The sequence below is a fragment of the Lutra lutra genome, chromosome 5 (assembly GCF_902655055.1).
Source record: "Lutra lutra chromosome 5, mLutLut1.2, whole genome shotgun sequence".
NCBI lineage: Eukaryota > Metazoa > Chordata > Mammalia > Carnivora > Mustelidae > Lutra > Lutra lutra.
The window spans coordinates 115,806,277-115,830,072 of record NC_062282.1 but is presented as its reverse complement, the minus strand read 5'-3'; the positions used below and the strand labels follow the sequence as shown (position 1 = coordinate 115,830,072).

General features: G+C 37.6%; 1 protein-coding gene and 1 non-coding gene across 3 annotated transcripts in view; both read right to left on the bottom strand.

Annotated features, from left to right (window-relative positions):
- The window catches only part of POLR3G (RNA polymerase III subunit G), a 104,844-nt gene that overhangs the window by 68,533 nt on the left and 12,515 nt on the right, over window positions 1–23,796 (bottom strand). Inside the window, exon 1 of one of the 2 annotated variants that reach the window (XM_047730891.1) lies at window positions 7,811–7,884. The exons of the other annotated variant lie outside the window; for it this stretch is intronic. The gene's annotated coding sequence lies outside the window, so the exon portion shown is untranslated. Of the gene's footprint in view, window positions 1–7,810; window positions 7,885–23,796 lie in introns of those variants that run through there. 2 annotated transcript variants of the gene reach the window in all.
- Window positions 20,400–20,472, bottom strand: LOC125101447 (small nucleolar RNA SNORD36). The gene has a single exon (XR_007127847.1). It is a non-coding gene; the product is annotated as a small nucleolar RNA SNORD36 (small nucleolar RNA).

The following is a 23,796-nucleotide window of genomic DNA, read 5'->3' as shown; positions in this document are numbered from 1 at the left end:
TCTAATTTTCATTTGGCTTCCCTTTGAGCCGGAAACTTAGGAAAAATGTGCTAGTTTTCATAACACCACTATTTCCAGGGATATTGAAAAATGTGGAAGAGTCATAATTACAAATTTGGAATTCTTGTACCATCCCTCCCTGTCAATAAACATCTTATAAATTTAATTCTGTGTGATCACAGCTCTGGGCCATGTTAAAAACAGGACAACAGGTTGAAAATGGAGTCACTTATGCTAAGCCTCATGTCACCAAACTGATACTTTACCTAATTATGTTTTAGTTTTCCCAGAAATGTTATCTTAAACCAGTCAATCAGGAATCGCCTGATTAGTACTAGTTAAGTAATTTCCCTGACAGACCAAGGCCATCCACTAAAAAAAAGTAATTTTGGAATAACAAATCTGTGTTTTAGCCTAGTATAACTTCCTTGTTCCCACTCCTTTCTGGTTATAGAAGTCTTTCATTCTGTATAGCTCCTCAAAGCTCCTTTCTATCTGCTAGATTGGATGCTGCTTTATTGCAATTGATTTTTGCTCAAATAAACTCTTAAAAATTTTAATATGCCTGCCTTTATCTTTCAACAGTCATGATTAGAATAAGTTTGGGCCCTCAAGTGAGAAAGTCAAATTCTGTGAGATAACTCCACATCACTTCACGATTTCCAGCTTCCACTACAATTTCTTGACTGATTACTCTGTAATAGTTGATAATGATAAAGATTCCATATTATCAATAAAAGATTAAGTTATATTCAAAAAATTTCTAGAAAAACAGCAAATATATAACACAATTTACAACTATTTACATCCCAAATGGTTAAAGTAGGTTTTGAAACTTGAAGGAAAGATCATCCAGTTATCTGGAAAACTGCCACCCAGAATGCTTTTATTTCCCAAGCTGTCCAGTTAGCTGAACTTCTATTGCATCAGTTAGCAGCTTTCCCTGCACTGCATGAAAGTCCACTCACCAAAATTAAATAAAGTCCTGCTGCTATTCACACTGGAGCATGCTATGCCACATAAGACTTCTTTAAAATCATGTGAATCAGGGCTTCCTGGGTGGCTCAGTCAGTTAAGTGGTTGCCTTTGGCTCAGGCCCTTATCTCAGTGTCCTGGGATCCAGCCCCAGACTGGGCTCCATGCTCAGCTGAGAGTCTGCTTCTCCTTCTGTCCCTCACCCCTGCCTGTGTTCTCTCTCAAACAAATAAAATCTTCAAGAAGAAAAATAAAAATAAAACCCTGTGAATCAGCTCAACACATGTTCATTTCTGTAGTTGTTCTGGAAGTGGCTGCCTATCTTTCTTAGGTAATCCCAGGACTCACCATAAGTGAGTTACAAGTCTGCCATTAACTTTAAAGTTTAAGTCAGATGATCCCGGACCTATCCTCCAACTTGAAAACAAAAACAAAACAAAACAACAAAAACAAAAAATAATCCAGAGGTGTTTGGGTGGTAGGGAAAAAGCAGTTTGATATTTTAATTTCTTTATATAGAAGAGAGGGAAATAACAATTCTGAGCCTTGACTGAACATCTGAATCATGTAGGAGTTTTTAAAAATATGAATGCCTGGGATGCACATAACCAATTAAACAGTATATCTGGGGATCTGTAATTTTAAAAGCCTGATTACCTCAGTGCTTAAAAGTTTCATTGGTTAATGTGATGCTTGAAGGATGGGTTAAGAACTGCTGCTAGCAGTATTATTATACTTCTATTTTGAATGTCAACTTAGGTAACTTTAAGTAATATATTTTTTTAACAAATTTTTTAAAAAGATTTTATTTATTTATTTGTTTGTCAGAGAGCACAAGCAGGCAGAGTGGCAGGCAGAAGCATAGAGAGAAGCAGGCTCCCCACTGAGCAGGGAGCCCGAAGCTGGGCTTGATCCCAGGACCCTGGGATCATGATCTGAGCCACAGGCAGAAGCTTAACCAACTGAGCCACCTAGGCTTCCCAAGTAATCCAATTTTAACCCATATTATTTCCCCCACCCTTTCCAAGATAGTCAGGATCTATAGGATTGGAGTAATCAACATATTTTTAAATTAAAAAAAATCCAGTTGCAACAAATGACAAGTTGGTCAGTCTCTCCAGTTTTTTTTTTCCCTTAAAGATTGATTGATTGATTGATTGATTGATTGATTGATTTTAAAGAGACAGAGAGCGAGAAAATGCACAAATGGGGGGGCAGGGGACTTGGGGGCCAGAGGGAGACAGAGGAGAGAAGCGGATTCCCCACTGAGCACAGAGCCTGATCTCACCACCCTGAGATCCTGACCTGAGCCTGAGCCAAAATCAAGAGTCTAACGCTTAAGTCACGGAGCCACCCAGGTGCCTCACTCCTCTTCTGTCTCTAGATACAGTCCAAACCAGTTCTGCTAGTGGCAGTCATTTTGGCTGGTTTAGAGGATGAAGAGCCACATATGTTTGATCGATGGAAGGGTAGCTGATGAATGCAACTAAAACAGCCAGTTGCATTCCTGGTGATACTATCTCTCAAGAGCCTCTTTTTTTCCTTTTTAAAATTCTTATCTGCCACCAGGCTCTTTGTCTTTCAACCAAAGTTTTTTTTTTTTTTTTTTTTTTTTAAAGATTTTTTTTTTAATTTATTTGACAGACAGATTACAAGTAGGCAGAGAGGCAGGCAGAGAGAGGAGGAGGAGGCAGGCTCCCTGCTGAGCAGAGAGCCCGATGCGGGACTCGATCCCAGGACCCTGAGATCATGACCTGAGCCGAAGGCAGAGGCTTTAACCACTGAGCCACCCAGGCGCCCTCAACCAAAGTTTTTTTTTAACTTTATTTCTTGCTGTCATCCAAGCAAGATAGACAGAATAGTCTCAGAACTTGGAATTTCACTTAAGAGCCTTTTCTGATGGGGCACCTGGGTGGTTCAGTTGTTAAGCATCTACCTTGGCTCAAGTCATGATCCCAGGGTCCATGGAACTCCCTGCTCAGCGAGGAGCCTGCTTCTCCCTCTTCCATTCCCCCTGTTTGTGTTTCCATTCTCTCTCTCTGTCAGATAAAATCTTAAAAAAAAAAAAAAGTGGTCCTTATCTTTGGATTAATGAAGGTTCAAGGGATCAATGAGTCTATAAATTTGAATGGGAAAAACTGTATCCATCATACCACTAATGTATAACTGAAATTATTTCCTTTGATTATTATTATAGGCAACAAACCACAATAGTGTTAGTAGTATCTGTTACTTTGTCACCAACAAAAGTCACAGATATTTTTACATCATAGTTGTTGCAGAGATCTCAAAATATCTCTAATATTTACCATTGTTTTGAGTTATAGGGACAACTATGAAGAAACATATATATTTATCACCAATATTTTATTATTTTGATAATGATATTCCAATATAATTGATTTCTTTTGTAATCTTATGTATTTCACTTCATGCACTTAAAACTGTTCTGAGGGGGCAGGTCATAAGCTTCATTGGAGAGCTAAAAGGGCCTTGGCATAGAAAGGATAGAAGTCTTTTCCTTTTGGTCAACCTTGACTGTTCAATTTATCTCAATTTCATGTGGCAGAGGGTGCTAGTTAGCACCAGTATCCATTCTCCCCATTTTCCTTAGCAACAGAACAGTAGGGTTTTAGGGGGGCAGTAATAATGTTCTCACCTGAAAGACTACATTTCCCATACACTCCTTGTAGGGAAGTGTAGCCTTGTGACTAAATTCTAGCTAAAAAGTTGTAAGTCAAAATGTTATGTAGGATTTCTGGAAAGTTTGCTTAAAAGGTTCAGCTTAGCTGAGTAGAAGACACTTTTGGCTTCTCCTCCTTCCACTTTTCTCCAGTCATGAAAAAGTCCCTTTCTAATGAATGGGCTTTTCAGTCACCTATGCCCTTGAAAAAGAAAACTATGGTGTAACAATGGTAAAGCAGAAAAAGTGAAGGAACTTGAGTTCCTAGAACTGTAGAGAGCTATCATATCATCATTGGATGGCTTACTTTGGGAATGATTTTTACATTAAAAAAATAACACTTTGGGGGGCACCTGGGTGGCTCAGGGGGTTAAGCCTCTGACTTCGGCTCAGGTCATGATCTCAGGGTCCTGGGATCGAGCCCCGCATCAGGCTCTCTGCTTTGCAGGGAGACTGCTTCCTCCTCTCTCTCTCTCTGCCTGCCTCTCTGCTTACTTGTGATCTCTCTCTCTGCCAAATAAATAAATAAAATCTTTTTAAAAAAATAACACTTTGGGTATATTTCTGTTCTTAATCGGTGAACACAATTTCTAACAGATATATCCCACTTATGACCCTTATCCTATTAGTTCTGTCTTTAAAAATCTAATTCAAATTCACAATTTGAGTATTTCTCACTATTTCCACCATTATTACCCTGGCCCCAACTCCCATCAAATGTCACCTGAATTATTGCCATAATCAAATTCTTACTGGTTTCTCTTCTCCACCTTTGGCTCTCCACAGTGTATTCTCAACAAGGATCCCCAGTGACCTTTTAAAACTCATAAGGTGGTTCATATCACTCCTCTACCCAAAACCTTCAACAATTTTTTCCGTCTCATACCAAATGTAAGTTACATCCTAATGATGGCCTATAGTTTCATGAGATGTTACCAATCTACCCTCTTACCTCTCTTTTACCACTCTACCCCAGTTCACTCAATTCCTGTCCCTTTGCTCCCTTGTTGCTCTTAGGATATGACAAACATGTTCAAAGTAGGTGCTCAGTAATATATCAACTGAATAAATGAGGAAGCCAACAGATGTCAGGCCAATCTTTGTGTAGGCTAGTTATTCAATGTGGTAAGCTTAATTATTCCAAATGATTGCATTCTTATGTGTACTGTTGATACTAATAACTAATCCTGAGGACTACTGTTAGAATAATTTCCCTAAAACACTGGTTTCAATAGTACTTTCCAGCCCAATATAATTTAATACTTATACATTTTACTGATAACTAAAACTAATGTCCAGTCACAAAAACAGACACACAGAAAGACCCTCAACTCTATGGTCAACTAATCTTCGACAAAGCAGGAAAGTATGTCCAATGGAAAAAAGACAGTCTCTTCAACAAATGGTGTTGGGAAAATTGGACAGCTACATGCAGAAAAATTAAACTGGACCATTTCCTTATACCACATAAAAAAAAATATAGACTCAAAATGGATGAAAGACCTCAATGTGTGACAGGAATCCATCAAAATCCTTGAGAAGAACACAGGTAGCATGACTTCAGCTGCAGCAACTTCTTCCTACATTGCCAAAGGCAAGGGAAGCAAGGGCAAAAATGAACTGTTGGGACTTCATAAAGATCAAAAGCTTTTGCACAGTAAAGGAAACAGTCAACAAAACCAAAAGACAACTGACAGAATGGGCGAAGATATTCACAAATGATATATCAGATGAAGGGCTAGTATCCAAAATCTATAAAGAACATATCAAGCTCAACACCCAAATAACAAATAATCCAATCAAGAAATGGGCAGAAGACATGAACAGACATTTTTTGCAAAAAAGACATCCAAATGGTCAATAGACACATGAGAAAGTGCTCCACATCACTCATCATCAGGGAAATACAAATCAAAACCACAATGAGATATCACCTCACACCAGTCAGAATGGCTAAAATTAACCAGTCAGGAAATGACAGATATTGGCGAGGATGTGGAGAAAGGGGAACCCTCCTACACTTTTGGTGGGAATGCAAGCTGGTGCAATCACTCTGGAAAACAGTACAGATGTTTCTCAGAAAGTTGAAAATGCACTTACCCTATCACCCAGCAATTGCACTACTGGGTATTTACCCTAAAGATAGAAATATAGTGATCCAAAGGGGCACATGCACTCAAATGTTTATAGCAGCAATGTCCACAATAGCCAAACTATGGAAAGAGTCTAGATGTCCATCAACAGATGAATGGATCAAGAAGATGTGGTATATATATATATATATATACAATGGAATACTATGCAACTATCAAAAGAAATGAAATCTTGCCATTTGCAATGACATAGATGGAACTAGAGGGTATTAGGCTAGCAAAATAAGTCAATCAGAGAAAGACAAATATCATATGATCTCTCTGATATGAGGAATCTGAGAGGCAGGGTGGAGGGTTGTCGGGGGTAGGGAAGAAAAAATGAAACAAAATGGGATTGAGAGGGAGACAAACCATAAGAGACTCTTAATCTCATGAAACAAACTGAGGGTTGCTGGGGGGTGGGGGGGTGGGGATAGGGTGATTGGGTTATGGACATTGGAGAGGGTATGTGCTATGGTGAGTGCTGTGAAATGTGTAAGCCTGATGATTCACAGACCTGTACCCCTGGGGCAAATAATACATTATATATTACCTAAAAAAATTAAATAAAATAATCTGAAACAATTAAAAACAAACAAACAACAACAACAAAACAAAACCAAAAAAACTAATGTGCAGTGAAGCTTGTTACTAGAGGTAGAGAAGCTGAAGAGTTTATTTGTTCTTATTGGTATACTGTTAGTTCACAGCAAAATAATAAAATGAAATTTAATTACATATAACATAATTGTCAACGTAGTTGGTATAGTTAAATATAATTAAAGTTACTTGCTAGTAAAAGACTTGAGAAAAATGTTTATAAAAAACTGTTTTAGGGGGACCCAGCTGGCTCAGTTGGAAGAGTATATGACTCTGGATCTCGGGGTCATGAGTTCAAGCTCCACATGAAGTGTAGAGATTACTTAAATAAATAAAACTTAGGGGGAAAAACTGTTTTGTGCTTATATATGCATCCTTTATCATTTATTTTAATTCTTATTTATTTAATACTTACAAAATACATCATACTAAATTAAATACTGTGAGAATATACAAATGAATTTGCAAATAAAAAATATTGGAAATGTGTTTTTTATTATCAAGTCAGACAGTTATTATGGTAAGCTATTGTAAAAAATGAGATACAATGAGGAAAAGAAAGAAAGAAACTGAATCATTTATCAAGGAATCCAGAAGAACACATTTATATTGATGTGATTTGTTCCCACTGAGCTATATAGGCTACTTAAAACTTTTAAAAATGCCTGACTATTAAGTAGGCAATAAAATGGACTAATTTTTAAATAGTAAAATTATATTTCTTATGGCTAAAGCTGTAAAAACTACAACCTTGAAATGTAGGCCCAGCAGTCAGCAAGAGTTTGATATTTTTAAAAAAGATTTTATTTATTTATTTGACAGACAGAGAGATCACAAGTAGGCAGAGAGGCAGGCAGAGAGAGGGGGAAGCAGGCTCCCCGATGAGCAGATAGCCTGATGCGGGGCTTGATCCCAGGACCCATGACCCGAGCTGAAGGCAGAGGTTTTAACCCACTGAGCCACCCAGGAGCCCCAAGAGTTTGATATTTTTAATAGAAATACATGTATGTTGATAGAATTACATAGGACATGCCAAGGAAAACTCAATTTGACTCTGAGGTTCTATTTCATTTCTTTTTAGCAACATTTTAATTTAAGCTTCAGAGTTGTAGGTAAAAAGCACTGGGGAATCTGCTGTAACAATCACCATGGAGACCATACCATGTTCTCAGGTCACATTAACAAAGTCTTTCCAACCTACCAAGGACGAGTTTCCTGCATCTGGTTGTGCTACGACTAGCAGACAGAATTGTGTGGTTGCGAGTAACAAATGCACACTCAAATTAGCATCAGTAAAGAGAGGTTTATCTAAAGGAGAAAACTGGTCATTTCAAAAACCCAACTTTTCCTTTCTTCTGGCTTCTGCATCTCTCTGTGCTTCTGAGTTTACTTGTGGCATCTCTGCTCCCCCATAAGTTACCTGTGCTTAGCTTTGATTTGCTGTCCTTTGTAGGTCTTACCCTGACCTTTCAGTTAAGTATTTAGCATCTTCTCACTCATTGGCTCATATCTCTCCTTACTAAGGCCGTGGCAAGTTAAAATACACATTATTTACAGTTTTGTGACATTCTTAGGGAATAAAGGAATAAAACAGGCTGTGGTGATAATATATCCCCAGTTCTGTTCTGGAATCTGTTAAAAATTCTTTCACACCTTCATTCCCCACTGATTTTAAGGAATTAAGACAGTGTACACACACACCGTCTGAGTTACAAAAAAGGTTGACAAAAAAAATGTTGCCATACTGATCCTTCCACTTGTTATGAATGACAATTCAATCAGCAAATATTTATAGATTCCATTCAGTGACCTCAGCACTGCAGCACTGGGGCCAGAAAAAGTGATATAGATGATCTTTGATGCTCAAGTTTTTTCCTAAGTTATGAGAAGTCCAAGCCTCCAAGGAACCCATTTCCATTGTCTCACAATTGCCTCACAGTTTACACATACTTATTACTTACCTGCTTATCAATGCAGTTCAATTCTTGCCCCTACTTCTCCAATTACACTCTTACTCCTCAGAACTTGCCCCTTCAACAGACTTCAAATGGAAGAGAGATTCTAGAAAATTCTCTTAGGGAAAGTTTTTGGGGGGAGAAAGAAAAAACACGTCATGTTTATTCATGTATTTATGTATGTATGTATGTATTTACTATTGTATTTGTTGGTTAAGTGATCAGCATCTAAAAAAAATCAGGAGAATCCATATAACAATTTGGTTTTCTTGTTTCTCTTCAGAAAGATGAAAATCTGCTTTTGGGGATCTGTATTTCCATATAGCACCAATTATTGGACCCAGTGGTAGTTTCTCTCTTCAGGTGGCATATAAGCTTCCCAATCTGCCATAGTTTCCCTACTGTTGACTGTTTTCTATCCCCCCTCTCACTTTACTCATTTTTATCTGCCTTGCCATTATAGGCATTTGTGTTTGCAAACCTTAATCTTTTTTACTTAGTTCATGAGATGTACTGTATTCCTTTACTTTTTTCCACATCTAATCTCTGGAGGAATTGAGACACATTTCCACATTCTCAATATTTTGTGGCACCATATCACACTTAAAATAGTGAGTCAAGTGGGAGATAAGTCATTTCTGTTCTCCTTTGATTTAGGAAAAATTCTTTACTCTCTTCCTCTGACATCTACTTCTAGAATTAAGGAAACCCATTGTCTGTTAATGGTTAATAATTATTCCAAATCTTAATGATAGCATTCCTGATTTAATCATTGTCTTTTTAATCATTTGTGTAGGAAATCTAGTGGGGAAAAAAAAAAGCCTCCTTGTGGTTTGCCCTAATATTGCAGAACATGGAATATTATAGCTCTTTCTTTAATTATATTGCTCATCCACAATATAATTATTTTTAAAAATGGTAATGTTAGGAAAAATTTTTGATTACTTGGAAAGGAACAGAAGAGATTACAAAGTTTTGCAGATCTTCTGGAAATTATCTGATTACATAAAGTTGTGTATCTTTGATCACTTTCTACTGAGGAGGTTATTTTACATTTTAATACAGTAGAAATTCACTTACACAAAACTGATGGTAATACAGATAATTCTGTAAACGGCAATGCAAATAAATTTAATTTGTCCTGCAGATATAAATTGTATTTCTTCCTGTAGAAAAGATTACCACAAATATTAAATTTTATTGCTCCATAGCTTATTAACCAGTTTCTTTCTTTCTCTAAAATAAATAAATCTTTATTTTTTTATTTTTTAAAAGATTTTATTTATTTATTTGACAAACGGAGATCACAAGTAGGCAGAGAAGCAGGCAGAGAGAGAGGAGGAAGCAGGCTCCAGGCCAAGCAGAGAGTCCGATTCAGGGGTCAATCCCAGGACCTTGGGCTCATGACCCAAGCGGAAGGCAGAAGCTTTATTTAACCCACTGAGCCACTCAGGCACCCCTAAAATAAATAAATCTTTAAAAAAATCTTTCACATGTGTTGATTTTATATTTACATGGAGTAAAAAGTGTCTGTTTCTTTTTGAATATTATACCTTAGCAGTTAAATACCTGACATTTTGATTATATTTCAATAGTTCCAAATAAAAAAGACACACAGATTACCAAATATGTAAACTTAAATTACACAAAAACTAGTGGTAATAATTTTGAGGTAAAAAAGTTATTTTGAATATAATGACTATAGTTTTTGCATGCAATCTGTAAAATTATCTGTGGTAAAGGAATCTCCCAGAAGGTTTATCTGCCCTTAGACCCTTCCTTTCACCCTTTGCTGTGTTTTTTAATCCACAAAGAGGAAAAAGATTTTAGAGATGGTGAAACTAGTTCAGAAAAAAAAAGTAGTGGAAATTAATGAAGATAGATTCAAGAGCGCTGGTTCAGCGGTGTCTTTCTGTACTTGGTCTCCTTACAAGTCTAGAATCTTGAAAGTAGGTGCGCTCCAAAGCGAAGCCAATCCTTTTCCACCGGAGGGACTCAGGGACTTCTGTGGTTATTAGGGAAGGACGTTAATTTACTACAACTCAAACACACTAACGTCCTCTTTAACTGGCCTGGGGTTTTCACCTCTGTAGTTTTCTTTCTTTAAAATTTAGGAACAGGGGGCGCCTGGGTGGCTCGGTGGGTTAAGCCTCTGCCTTCGGCTCAGGTCATGATCTCAGGGTCCTGGGATCGAGCCCCGCATCGGGCTCTCTGCTCAGCAGTGAGCCTGCTTCCTCCTCTCTCTGCCTGCCTCTCTGCCTACTTGTGGTTTCTCTCTCTCCCTCTGTCAAATAAATAAAAAAAATCTAAAAAAAAAAAAAATTTAGGAACAGAAGTTTGGTAGCTGAGGTCAGAGCTTTAAAACATTCCAGTAGTTTGCTTCAAGAACCGTTAGTGTAGGGCAATCACAAAGAAACAAAGATATTGCCATCTAGTGGTTTAATTGAAGAAATTCAGTAAAAATTTTTCTCTTAAGGTTTCCATTAACACTTTTTTTAATGCAGCACAAAATAAAAAAGCATTCATTTTTAGAAAGCAATTATTAATACATTTTTTCAAATCAAGGTTTCAGGGTTGGAAACTTTTTTCTTTTCAGGTTATATTCCCTATTTATTAATCTCAGTAGGATATGAATTAGGACAGGCAAAGATGTTGCCATAATTGGAGAAAATATATATAAAAGAATATGTTTCACTGAAGAAATTGTTAAACAGCATAAATCAAATCATAAAAGCAAGCGGTCAAATTAATATTTCATATTAAATTTTTTAAAAGTACAATATAAAATAAATGGGTATATATTGCACATGGTCTAAAGCTAGGGTCTTATACCAAAACCTTTGCTTTTATTAAATAGTTCCTTTACAGCAAAACTAGGTTGGAAAAACTATTCTATTAAATTAAATATTATTTTATCATTGACTTTGATTATAAAATAATAAATGTATTTCTATAAAATTCTCCAATCCAAAAAACTTTTGACATCTAAATTTATAAAAATTATACTTATAAATCCATCAGAATTTTACTTACAGTACAGATAAACAGAAAACCCACAGATATTATCATCTGTTTTCTGTATTGGTATATTTTTGTAGTCTGTAAAATGGAATTGCTCTTCTGTATTATAGATCTATTTCATTTCTAGTAATAGCATGAGAGACTGTAGTTCAGAAAGATATTCTGAGTCCATCTGGCTGTGATAGGGATTCTCCCAGGTTCCCCTTGGATTTTCAGATCATCATGTACCCAGGTATCATCAAAAACAACGTTAAAAAGATTCTGAGTATTCTGACTCCACTTTTAAAGCATTTTTACATTCTGGGAACCATAATGGTTCATGCTGAATTTAGCAGAGTAGAGCTCCTTTCTCATTATTGATCAAGAGAGTGACATGACAAAATCCATCCCAGCCTGGGACAAATAAGATAAAAGATGTCTTTTCCTGGTACCATCTAGGGTAGATATAAGAGTCCAAAGGGGAGACAATAAACTAGACAGAGGGACAGATTGATTCAGCTTATGATCCTTGTATAAAATGATAAATCTTTTATTCTGAAAATGGTTCCATGGCTATGATCACCATGCCACCCCTGGGCAGTGTGTGAGAGGTAAGGAGAAGGAAGATGTATTACTATGCATATTCATTCTCATCCTAAAGCACCCTCATTCAGGTTACGACAGATCCTGCTGTGGTTGTATGGAAAAATAACAATAGATTCAAAGTTTTGAGTAAGATTTGATTTTGTCATCTAGTAAGAAGGCTGTGCGCAGGAAGAATGTCATGTGGGCACACACGAGCCAAACTGTATGATCACACTCCGAATTCCTTGGCTATCTTTGATAAGTATGCAATCTATCTTTATATCTACTGAGAGGGAAAGATGAAAAGAAGACACTGGATTTCCTTTTAGGTACATTAAGTTACTAGACAAGCCAATCAAGGCAAAATACAGCGATGCTAAACTTTAAGAGCTATTTGTAAAGTGTGCTGGTAAATTCTTTCAAAATAGACCACAGTCTTTCTTTAGAGGAAATAAAACATAAGTGCCTACCAATTTGTAGAAATGTCAACCTTCTTTTCTATAGAATATGTAGATTTATTTCTTTTTTTTTTTTAAAGATTTTATTTATTTATTTGATAGAGAGAGATCACAAGTTGATGGAGAGGCAGGCAGAGAGAGAGAGAGGGAAGCAGGGATCTCCGCTGAGCAGAGAACCCGATGTGGGACTCGATCCCAGGACCCTGAGATCATGACCTGAGCCGAAGGCAGCGGCTTAACCCACTGAGCCACCCAGGCGCCCTGTAGATTTATTTCTTATAGGGGATCATTTTTCTCCAAGATCTTATTAAAAATAGAGACCTTTGCCTTTCTTCTCTCACATATTGAATTAGAATCTATGCAGTTGGGCTTCAGTCATCTCTATTTTTAACAAGATCTCCAGGTCTTTCTGGTATATTTAAGTTTGAGAACCATTCTTCTAGACTTCATTAACAAAATCAGTAAGACTAAATACTTTTCATGGAAAAAGCTTAAAGGCCATAAAGGGTGAAAAAAAACAGACCAACAGGTAAGATTTAATAGTCACTTGGCTGGAGGACTGGCAGATCACCAAGATTTCCAATTTCCAATACCACTGGCACAGGGAACAATTTTTCAATGAGTCTTATTACCCAAGGTGGCAACCTGATAAAGTCTCTGTGAAGGAGTACAAACACTCAAAACATAAACATGTATATTAATTAATTCAAGAGTTACTTATTAAGGGATGCCTGGATGGCTAAGTTGGTTAAGTGTCTGGTTCAGCTCAGATCTTGTGTTAGGCTCCTTGCTCAGCAGGGGCGCCTGCTTCTCCCTCTGCCTGACCCTCTCTCTGACAGATAATAAATAAAATCTTTAAAAAAAAAAGTTACTTATTGAATACCAACTGCATGCTAGGTACTATGTTGGGCACTAGAATTACAGAGAAAAAATTTTTTCCCCTTAGGAAGCTCTTAATATAATAAAATGATTCTTAGACTTCAGTGGGAACATAAATTATCTTGAGTACTTGATAAGAATGCAAATGGTCAGGATCTGATTATGAAGAATACTAGTCTATTCTGTAAGACAGAAAGTAAATTGACATTTATAATGCAAGTGGTAAGTTTTTTGTTTTCTGGTTTTTTGTTTTTTTTTTAGAGAGAGAGAGAGAGAATGTGTGCCTTGGTTGGGGAGGGGCACAGGGAGAGAGAATCTTAAACTCCACACCCGGCTCAGACTCTGACACGGGGTTCAATGCAAAGATCCATCTCATGACCCTGAGATAATGACTGAACAGAAATCAAGAGTTGGATGTGTAACCAACTGAGCCACCCAAGCACCCTGAAAGTGCTAAGTTTTGTTTTGTTTTTAAGATTTTATTATTTATTTGAGAAAGAGAGAGAGTGTGTGTGAGCGAGGGTTGGAGCAGAGGTAGGGGTAGATAATCTCCAGCAGACTCTATGCTGAGTGCAGAACCCGAGGACGGGCTCAGTCCCACGACCCTGAGATCATGAACTGAGCTGATACTAAGAACTGGATGCTTAACTGACTGAGCCACCCAGGCAACCCACAAGTGGTAAATTTTAAGAGATATACAGATATGTTATTTGATCACTGATGCAAACCAATAGTGAAAGGTAAATATCCTTGAATTCCTGAATGAAAACTAGTAGTTTTCCAGATAATGAAAGGTAGGGAAGAGCACAGTAAATGGCACTGAACAGTGAGAAAGTGTGGTATATATGAGGCACCAAAGAAGGTTTCTTACATCTAGAATTTAGAAGTTGGGAGTGAGGCACAAGGGTTATTGGAACGGAGAAGTAAACATGGCTAGATCATGAAGACTCTTTAACTTTACCCAGAAATAAATGGTGAATCATGGAAGTATTTGAAGTAGTGAATTAAGGGATGATTACATCAGAGTTGGGTTTTAGAAAAAGCATCGGAGAGTACATAATGGATGGGTTGAGTGGGAATCGGGGTCAAACAAGAAAGTAAGACTGGCAAGAAAGCCAGTTAGGAGACTGCCAAGATAATTCAAGCAAGAAATGTGAGATGCCTGCTTTCAGGTAGTGTTGCTGGGTTGGAGAAGAGAGAAGGAAAAGATTGTTAAAGTAATTAAATTGATGAGAAAGGGAGAAAAGGTGGGGGATGGAAGGAAGAAGTAATGTGAAAGATGACTCCAGGTTTCTGGTTTGATTCTACTCATCTCATCTCCTTGGTGATACTGTTTCCTCTTTTTAATTGGGAAGACTTTTCTTCTGCTCCTATGACAAACACATTATCTCACTATAGAAGGTGCTGCTAATGCTAATCCCATACTCCCTCAGTGCCCTCCAGAAATCACCTAGAGCCAGAGGTAGTCTGTCAAGTTCTTTTACACAACATTGAGACTATTATTTTCAGATTCCAATCCTTATTACTGTAAAGGCTGAGGCTGAGACTTGCCTGCCAGAACATGTTTCTTCTCCCTTACTAAGCATGGTAGTCGTGTATAATTTAGAAGTTGGGCAGATTACCCTTGAATGAGGGCAAATGTAATGACATAAGGGCAGAAAGTAGTATGATAGATAAACTCCTCTTTTTTTTTTTTTAAGATTTTATTTTGTGGGTACCTGGATGGCTCAGTCTGTTGAGCACCCAACATTCAGTTCAGGTCAAGATCTCAGGGTTTTGGGACTGAGCCCCAAGTCAGACTCTGTGCTTAGCAGGGAGTCTGCTTGAAATTCTCTCCCTCTGCCCCTCCCCCTGCTAGCTCTTTTTATCTCTCTCAAACATACATCTTTAAAAAATATATATATATTTGGGGCACCTGGGTGGCTCAGTCTGTTAAGTGTCTGACTCAGCTTAGGTCATGATCTCAGGATGGTGGGATCAAGCTCTCAGTGAGGAGTCTCCCCTCTCCCTCTCCAACACCCTCTGCCCCAGTTGCACTGTCTCTCTCTCTAAAATAAATAAATGAAGCTTAAAAATATTTTAGTTTTTTTTTTAAAGATTTTATTTATTTGTCAGAGAGAGAGGGAGAGAGCGAGTGCAGGCAGACAGAATGGCAGGCAGAGGCAGAGGGAGAAGCAGGCTCCCCGCTGAGCAAGGAGCCCGATGCGGGACTCCATCCCAGGACGCTGGGATCATGACCTGAGCCGAAGGCAGCTGCTTAACCAACTGAGCCACCCAGGCGTCCCAAAAATATTTTAGTTTTAAGTAATAATCTCTACACTCAGTGTGAGTCTCAACCTTACAGCCTGAGACCAAGAGTCACCAGCTCCACCCACTGAGCCAGTTGGGTGCCCCTAGATCAACTACTCTTTACCCTCTGCTCTACTTGTCAGGTTCCCTGAGCGCTTTCATGGGTTTAATTTCTGGTTGAGAATTTGAAGTGTGAGTGACAAAAGGAAAAGGGCGACTGCCATTTGAGGTAATTAAAAATACTATATCCAGAACTCAGCGGCAGCTCTTATTTTTCTCTCCTTCCCTAAAATGTTAATAACCCATACTGAAGGGAAACATCAAGGAAAAGCATTAGAAATCAGAAGATCTAGACTCAATTCCTTCACTAATTAGCTATGTGCCTTTTAGCAAATCACCCAACTTCTCAAAACCTTGCTTGTTGTCAATGAGAAGAAGGGTTTCAAGTAATTTGATCTGCAAGTTCCTTTCTAGTTTTGCCATTTCTGTGATTCTATCTAAACCTGAGTTAGAGTTTCTTAGATGAAGGAGCTTCATATACTAGTCTGCTTTCCCACTCCTTGCACATATTTCATACTTTCCTCAGTTCATGCCTTTCTCCTTTGATGTTTTTCCCATCTGGAATGATTTTTCTTCTCTTACAAAATTCTGACCCAACTTTTAAAAGATTCTTTGTCTTAATGACTGCAGAAATAATTGTGCCTCTGAATTCCTGAGCATTTATTATCACACCACTCATTCATATGGCACTTAGCACTTACAGCACAAGAAAACTCTGCATGAGACATTACAATAGGCATAGAATATAGAATTAATTGCCAGAGAAGTGGTTTGGACAATAATTCTCAACATGTGGTGGAAAATCACATGGAGTTCTATGACTCTATGCCTTTCTCTCACTGATCAGACCCACAATAGTGTGTCACAACAGTCCAGGTTGATATAATTAGTATATAAATGAACTCAAATACTTATAGAGGTCATAATTCACAAAATGAAACAGAGCATTTGCAATAAAATACTGAGTGAAGAGGACTCTGGCAAAAATGAGAGCTCAAGTCCCACAGAAAGAGGGCAGTAATGACTTTGTTGTGAAGGGAGTGCAGCTTCTGTGATGCTAAATGTTGGCTTCTTTAAGGAAGCCAGAAATCAAAAGTTTTTGTTTATCATTCATGGTTTTCAAATGTTAGTAACAAAATGAAACATTTAAGTATACCTCCTGTAGGTCTTATTTAGCTGGTAGGAGGTCTCTGGTCTCTGGTCATCTCTTTCTCAGGCCACTGCAGGCTGGCTTTTTCAGTGACATTACTCTCCCAAAAGGTTCCTGTTACCAGTTTTGTGACCCAAAACAAGTAACTTAACTTGTTCCAGAGCCAGTTTTTTGCCTATGATACTCACCTCACAGAATGTATGAAGAGCAAATGAGAAAACACCTATAAGAGATAGCACACAGATAGAGGCACAAAGCCCTCCATGCTTGTTTGTTCCTGCTCTGCTTGAACCACACTGCAGTTCAGCTTCCTCCATTGACATGGTATAACTTTATTTAAACATCTGTGTGCCATCTGCCCTCTACCAACACCCACTCTTCTCTCCTCACTTTCTGAATTCTAACTCTTTGAATAGAGTGCCCTCTCAAGTTGTATGTAAGTTCCTTGAGGGTAAGAACTATCCTAGTTTTCCCCCCACATTAAAAAAAAATATTGATATTCTAGAAAATTTAATTCATATACAAATAATGAATACTGGGTACTCATCCATCCTCAATAATTTTCAACATATACCCAATTTTGTTTCATCCACACCCTCACCAATCTCTGCTCTCCCACCACTGCACAAACAGTGGATTATTTTAATCTGCCTATCGACATGACATCATCTTCTTTGTAAATAATTCAATGTTTATACAGTTTGTAAGGAGTGTGTAGGAAACAAAATGGTCTTGTGGAAAGATTCTTAAGGATGATGGGGGAAGGGAAGGATAAGCAGGATAGGACCGACAAGAAATATGTATCCCTAAAAGATAGGAATTATTTTCAAGTAGAAAACCTGTGTGAGCCAACACTAAACAGCTGAACAAAATACATCTATGGGCAAAATCTGGTCATAAGGCCATAACTTTGCAACCTTTGCTACAAATAGTAACTGTGGAGAAGGGTAAGCAGTTAGGGTTGAACTCAAAATAGAGTCAAGTTAAAGGAAGAAATTTTCTCCAGTTACCAGGTAAACCTGTGAGTTTAAGGAGTTTTCTACTTTATAGTTCTCATAATTAGAAGAAAAATTCAAAGTGCATTTTGCATAAATCTTGATTGGCAATAGAAATGCTATCTGACTATTTAAATTAATCCAATCTGGCTCTTGATATCAACAACTTATTAAATGTGCTCTTGTTGAAGTTATTAATTTTGCTAAGTCCAACTCAGTTGACCCCTTCCTCCTACCTGGTTTCCAACACAGCATTTTCTCCTGGTTTCCCTTCTACCACATTGGCAATACCATTTCACATGCCCAGGATTTGGTCTTGAACTTTATTTTTGTTTACACACACATACTGTTTCTAGCTGATTGTATCTGGTTAAATGGCTTTGACTGCCATTTAAATACCGATGACTCTTTTTTTTTTTTAAAGATTTTATTTATTTGACAGACAGAGATCATAAGTAGGCGGAGAGGCAGGCAGAGAGAGAGGAGGAAGCAGGCCCCCTGCTGAGCAGAGAGCCCGACGTGGGGCTCTATTGCAGGACTCTGGGATCATGACCCAAACCGAAGGCAGAGGCTTTAACCCACTGAGCCACCCAGGCACCCCAATACTGATGACTCTTCAATTTATTCCTAGACTTTACTCTTCTTTGAGGCTCTATATACCCATACACATATTTATACATACATACATTTTAGAATAAATTTTACCAATATAAAGGATATATTGCACAGACTTATAAATAATAATAATGTAGACAATATTCCTTATTGTAAATTCCACATAGCATATTAGTTCTTGCAGAATTCTTTCATTGATTTTTGTCAAACTCTTGAATCTGTATTCAACCTACAGTTTCAGCTGATGAGTAGGCATACTTCCACTATGAATGTTGGCTAATTCTTTTCACTATGACAATAAGTAAGATGATAGCCCCAAGTTTCCACTGATTATAGAATTCTCTCTGTTCCTGGATTATATCAAGTTCGTTTCTATTTCAGGTCTTCTGCATTTACTCTTCCTCTTCTCTCCTTCAGTTCTTCAAAAGACTGGCTTCTGATTCTAGCTCAAGTGTCAGAGGTTTTTCCTGACCACCCTAACCAAGTAGCTTTACTTACTTCAGCTATCCTCTTTGTTCTCCTTTATTTTCTTCATAGGGATTTTGTAGTTATCAGTTCTGAAAGAGCAACGTATGCATCTCTGTATGTATTTATTTCTTTGAATGGATGATGCCCGCTTACGACAAAAAAATTGAAACAGTGCAAAAATATATCCAGGGGATTTCCACTTTCAGGAAGATGGAGTAGATGGATGTACTTTTCCAATTTATAGCTAAGGACATCAGGCTCCAATAAAAAACATGGTGATGAGTTCTCTGGGTTTTCTTTTTGCTGAACATATACCAGAATGGGTGCTGGAGAAGCCGGCAGGCCTGGAATTACCAATGGGCACCTATAGAAAAAGTCCCAACAAAAGCTGCTTCCTAGAGCCAAAGCACCAGGAAAAGGGAAGCCTAGTAGGATAGAAAACTTTTAGAAAATAACCTATTTACCTTAAAAGAAACTATGACCCCACCCCCACCCATATCACTAAAGACCAAGTGGAGAACCTAGACTTCATGTAATTATAGCTTTATCTTCCAATAGGCTGCCCTATTGGAATAGGCAAAATTTGTTAAGATTCCCAATCATATAGTTGCCCCCACTTCCTTGGACCCCTCAAAATTACACAAACAAAGCCAAGTCCTTTCTCACACTCTCTAAGAGAGTTCCCTCATGATGTATGAAGGAGGAAAAAAAAACAACCCAAAATAAAAGAACTCAACTTGTTCAACTACAGGTATTTCTGGTAGCTTTTGGCTGAAGAGGATCAACATTGTGAAGTGGCTATAATCTCTCATTATTATTATTATTATTATTTTAATAATAGTATGTTATCTATACCGGTCTGAACTTTTTTTTACCACACTTAATGATATATTCCAAAAATACTACATATTAGTATCTATAGATCTGTCTTATTCTTTTTAACAGGTTTATAATAATTCCATGCTATGGATGTAAATCAGTATATTTAACCTGTCTTCTGTTCATGGACAGTTAATATTTGCCCAAACTTTTTTTTTCTTTCTTTCTTTTTTTTAAAGAGACCTTTTTATTACTTTTATGTACAGAAAATTCAACAGCATACACTTAGCCCAGTTTGGTGGCGTGTTCTTTAACCTTTTCCTCCTTCAACTTGGAAATGCAAACCACCAACTTTGGACTCAGGATGTTGCTTCCCTAGTGACAACGAATCTCATCATATCTGTAACTGGAATTGGTTCTGAAAGCTTCGGCCACCTTAGCCAGAGCTCTTTTGTGTGCTGGGTTAACCTGTGTGAAGGTGATAGTGGTGCAGGTCTTGTTGTGGACCAGATGCCCCAGGCTGGCCTTCCTGTTGATAATGGCATAGGGAATCCCGGTCTTAACAATACAGGGCAGGCAGGAAGACAACCAACTCAATGGGATCCACATCATGTGCAATTACTACCAGCTGAGCTCTATTGTTTTCCACTAAGGTGGTGACAGCATTAACCCCTAGAACACACAATCAATTTGCATGAACACTCAGTTCACAAAAGCAGCTCTACTGTGGGCCAGCTATGATTCAGGGTTAAAAAGCTCAAATTTTACTCTTCACAGTGATTCCATGTTAACCAATCTTTTTCTTTCATAAGCTGTAATGAATAGCTTTGCACATACGTTATGTACAAATATATCTACAGAATAATTTCTAGGAAGTATATTCAAAGTGGTTCAAAGCGTATTTTAAATTTTGATATGTTTGATCTCCAAGCCTTGCTCTAAATGACCTAACTAGAAACAACGTTTAAGGAAGACTTCCTGCTAATTCTCCATAGTAAGTTTGCAATTCCAAACTCAGATCTTTGCAAATCCAGCAAGACTGGTATTTCACTACAGTTCATTTTAGCATTTTCCTTATTTTTTTAAAGAAGCTGAACAAGTCATATGTTTACAAACTATGTGTAGGTCTTTTTATGTGAGCTGTCTTCTCATATACAGTTGATGATCGAACAACATGGGAGTTAGGGGCACTGCCATCCCTCCCACTGCTGTGCAGCTGAAAGTCAACATAGAGCTTTTGACTCCTGCAAAACTTTTTTTTTTTTTTTTTAAAGATTTTATTTATTTATTTGACAGAGAGAGTTCACAAGTAGACGGAGAGGCAGGCAGAGAGAGAGAGAGGGAAGCAGGCTTCTTGCTGAGCAGAGAGCCCGATGTGGGACTCGATCCCAGGACCCTGAGATCATGACCTGAGCCGAAGGCAGCGGCTTAACCCACTGAGCCACCCAGGCGCCCCGACTCCTGCAAAACTTAACTAGAATAGTTAAGTTGAACTTCTGTTAACAAGAGCCTTACTAACATAAACAGTCTATTTACACATATTTTATATGTTATATGTATTATATACTCGATTCTTACAATCAAGTAAGCTAGAGAAAAGAAAATGTTATTAAAAAGTCTTTAGTAAGAGAAAGTACATTTATGTTATTTATTTTTTAAAAACCCACATATAAGTGGGCCCCCACAGTTCAAACCTGTGTTATTCAAGGGTTAACTGTATTTTTACATTGTTATAATACAGAAATATATTATGCACTATATATTATTATAACATATAATATATTAATATTATAATATATAACATAATATACAACCTAAGTAATCTTTAACTTTCTTATTGTACATAGTATTTTATAGTCTATCAAATTTTCACTTGCAGTTTATTATGTAATTTAGGAATAAGCATATATTTCCTCACCCTATCCTGTGAAAGCTACTGTCTTGATTCTTAGTTTCTTATATCTACATTCACAAAGTTTACCTTTACTTTAATGATCAGATATTGACTGGATTAAGCCCTAAATATAAATTTTTCAGTGTTTCCTTTCTCTTCTAGTCAGCAGTTCCCACATTTTGCTCTTTAGTCAAAATACTTTTTCTCTTTTTGTTTAATAGCCTAATTTATTCTCCCTCCCTCCCGGTCTTCCTCCTCCCCTCCTCTCTTTCTCTTTTTTCCCCCCTCTATTTCTTTTCATATCTAAGCTGTTGCCACAGTAATCACTTTATATAATTAGATGCCCCAATTTTGAGAGGAATGAGAATTTTTTCAGGAACATTATGATTTATTAAACTAAAAGAACCATTATTTCCCTCTTATTCTTGATGGTGTCTGCCTATAGTATGCAGATGGTAGCTAAAAATAACCCTGTTAATTTTTACCTCTATATCGCATTCAGAAGGATGTTTAGTGCCTCATTACTAATGAGAATTCATCAAAAAAGTACAAAATCCTTTGTTTTTTACTGTTGTGATAAGAACACCATTTGGATTCAAAGACATCCTATAAATCTATAAACGTGAATATCTAAATACAACTTGTTTGGTTTTAAGAAATGTAAAGTCAGACAAAAGAGGTTATGAAATTTCATCTTTAACCAAAGCTCACAAAAGGGGTTACCAGACCACAGCTGGTTACTAAATATTTTGATTTGGGGAATAGATCTGAGATTAATAAATCATTTTCAGTTTTATCCAAAGCTTCATAGGAAAATTTTCAATCCATCAAAATAATTCAAAAGCTAGATGGTTTTTTAAGTAGAAAGCAGCTTCTTAATAAGGACTTGTAGATTCTACTTCACTTTCATTATATTTTTCAGCATATTTTTATCTTGAATATTGTGTTCTTTCCAGTCAACAGTATTGCAGTCTACCTGTATTCACACTTCATAGCAAGAAGTGTGCATAATCTTAGACCTAAACATGCCTCACTCTAAGGTCCTTAGCTCTGGGCACAGGAAGCCTTGAGAGCCCCATGCTTTGGAACCCATTCTGACCCTTCTGTGCTGTATTCCACATGTGGTGAAGAGTCCCAGGCACCTCAGGAGATACAGCCACCTGAAGGGTAGCAAAATATTCTACCTCAAAATATGCCTCTTTGACATAAAAAGTATTTTGAGCTGAAAGCAAGGCCAATGCCATTGGAGAGCACAGCCCAAGTATAATGGTGGCCAAATGGCTGCTATTTGTCAAAGGTGAGAACGGACTTTGGATTTTCAGGCTGGAGTATCCACCCATATACACTGGAGGCCCCTCCCAGTGTAGGACAGAACTGGAAGAAGAAAAGGCTGACTTGGTTTGGCTCTTCCCACATTACCAGGAATCAGTATGGAACATCAAGGCATCAGACTTCCTCTTTTTTGTTTTTTTAAGATTTTATTTATTTATTTGACAGAGATCACAAGTAGGCAGAGAGGCAGGCAGAGAGAGAGAGGGGAAGCAGGCTCCCTGCTGACAGAGAGCCCGACGCGGGGCTCAATCCCAGGAAACTGAAATCATGACCTGAGCCAAAGGCAGAGGCTTAACCCACTGAGCCATGCAGGTACCATAGACTCAGACTTCTAATTTCAAACCTAAACTTCAGGTCATTATGAAGTGTATTTGGCAAAGTAGGAAGACAAAACATATTTTATTTAATAGCTCATTAGCTTGATGTATAACTTTAAAATATTTATACATAAGGTATATGAGGCGTCATTTGCACTAGCCCCCACAGATGTTAAAGAAGTGCCTAGGTTCCCTACCCTCCATGGGGTCTTTTATTCTGACTCCAGATTATTCTATTTTTCAAGCTATTTGTGAAGGGTAATTTTCAGCAACTCTAGTCCTTTTCAAAGGGGAACTAGTATTCATCGATTATCTTATGTGAATACTTAATATACATTAGCTTATTTAATCTTCCTAGCAACTCTGTGAGGTAAGTGGAATCCGTATCACAGGGATGAGGAAACTCAAGAAGTAAAGTAAGTTGCCCAGATTTCAAAGCTAAATGAAATAGTTAATTGGCTTCATCAAGCCCTCTACTCTACCTCCGGTGGTCCTTTCCCCTCAGCTCCTGACATTAGTGGATATCCTTACTTTATATTTTCCTAAAGAGACAGAGAAAGGGTCTGTGAAAATCCCTAAGTTATCTTCTA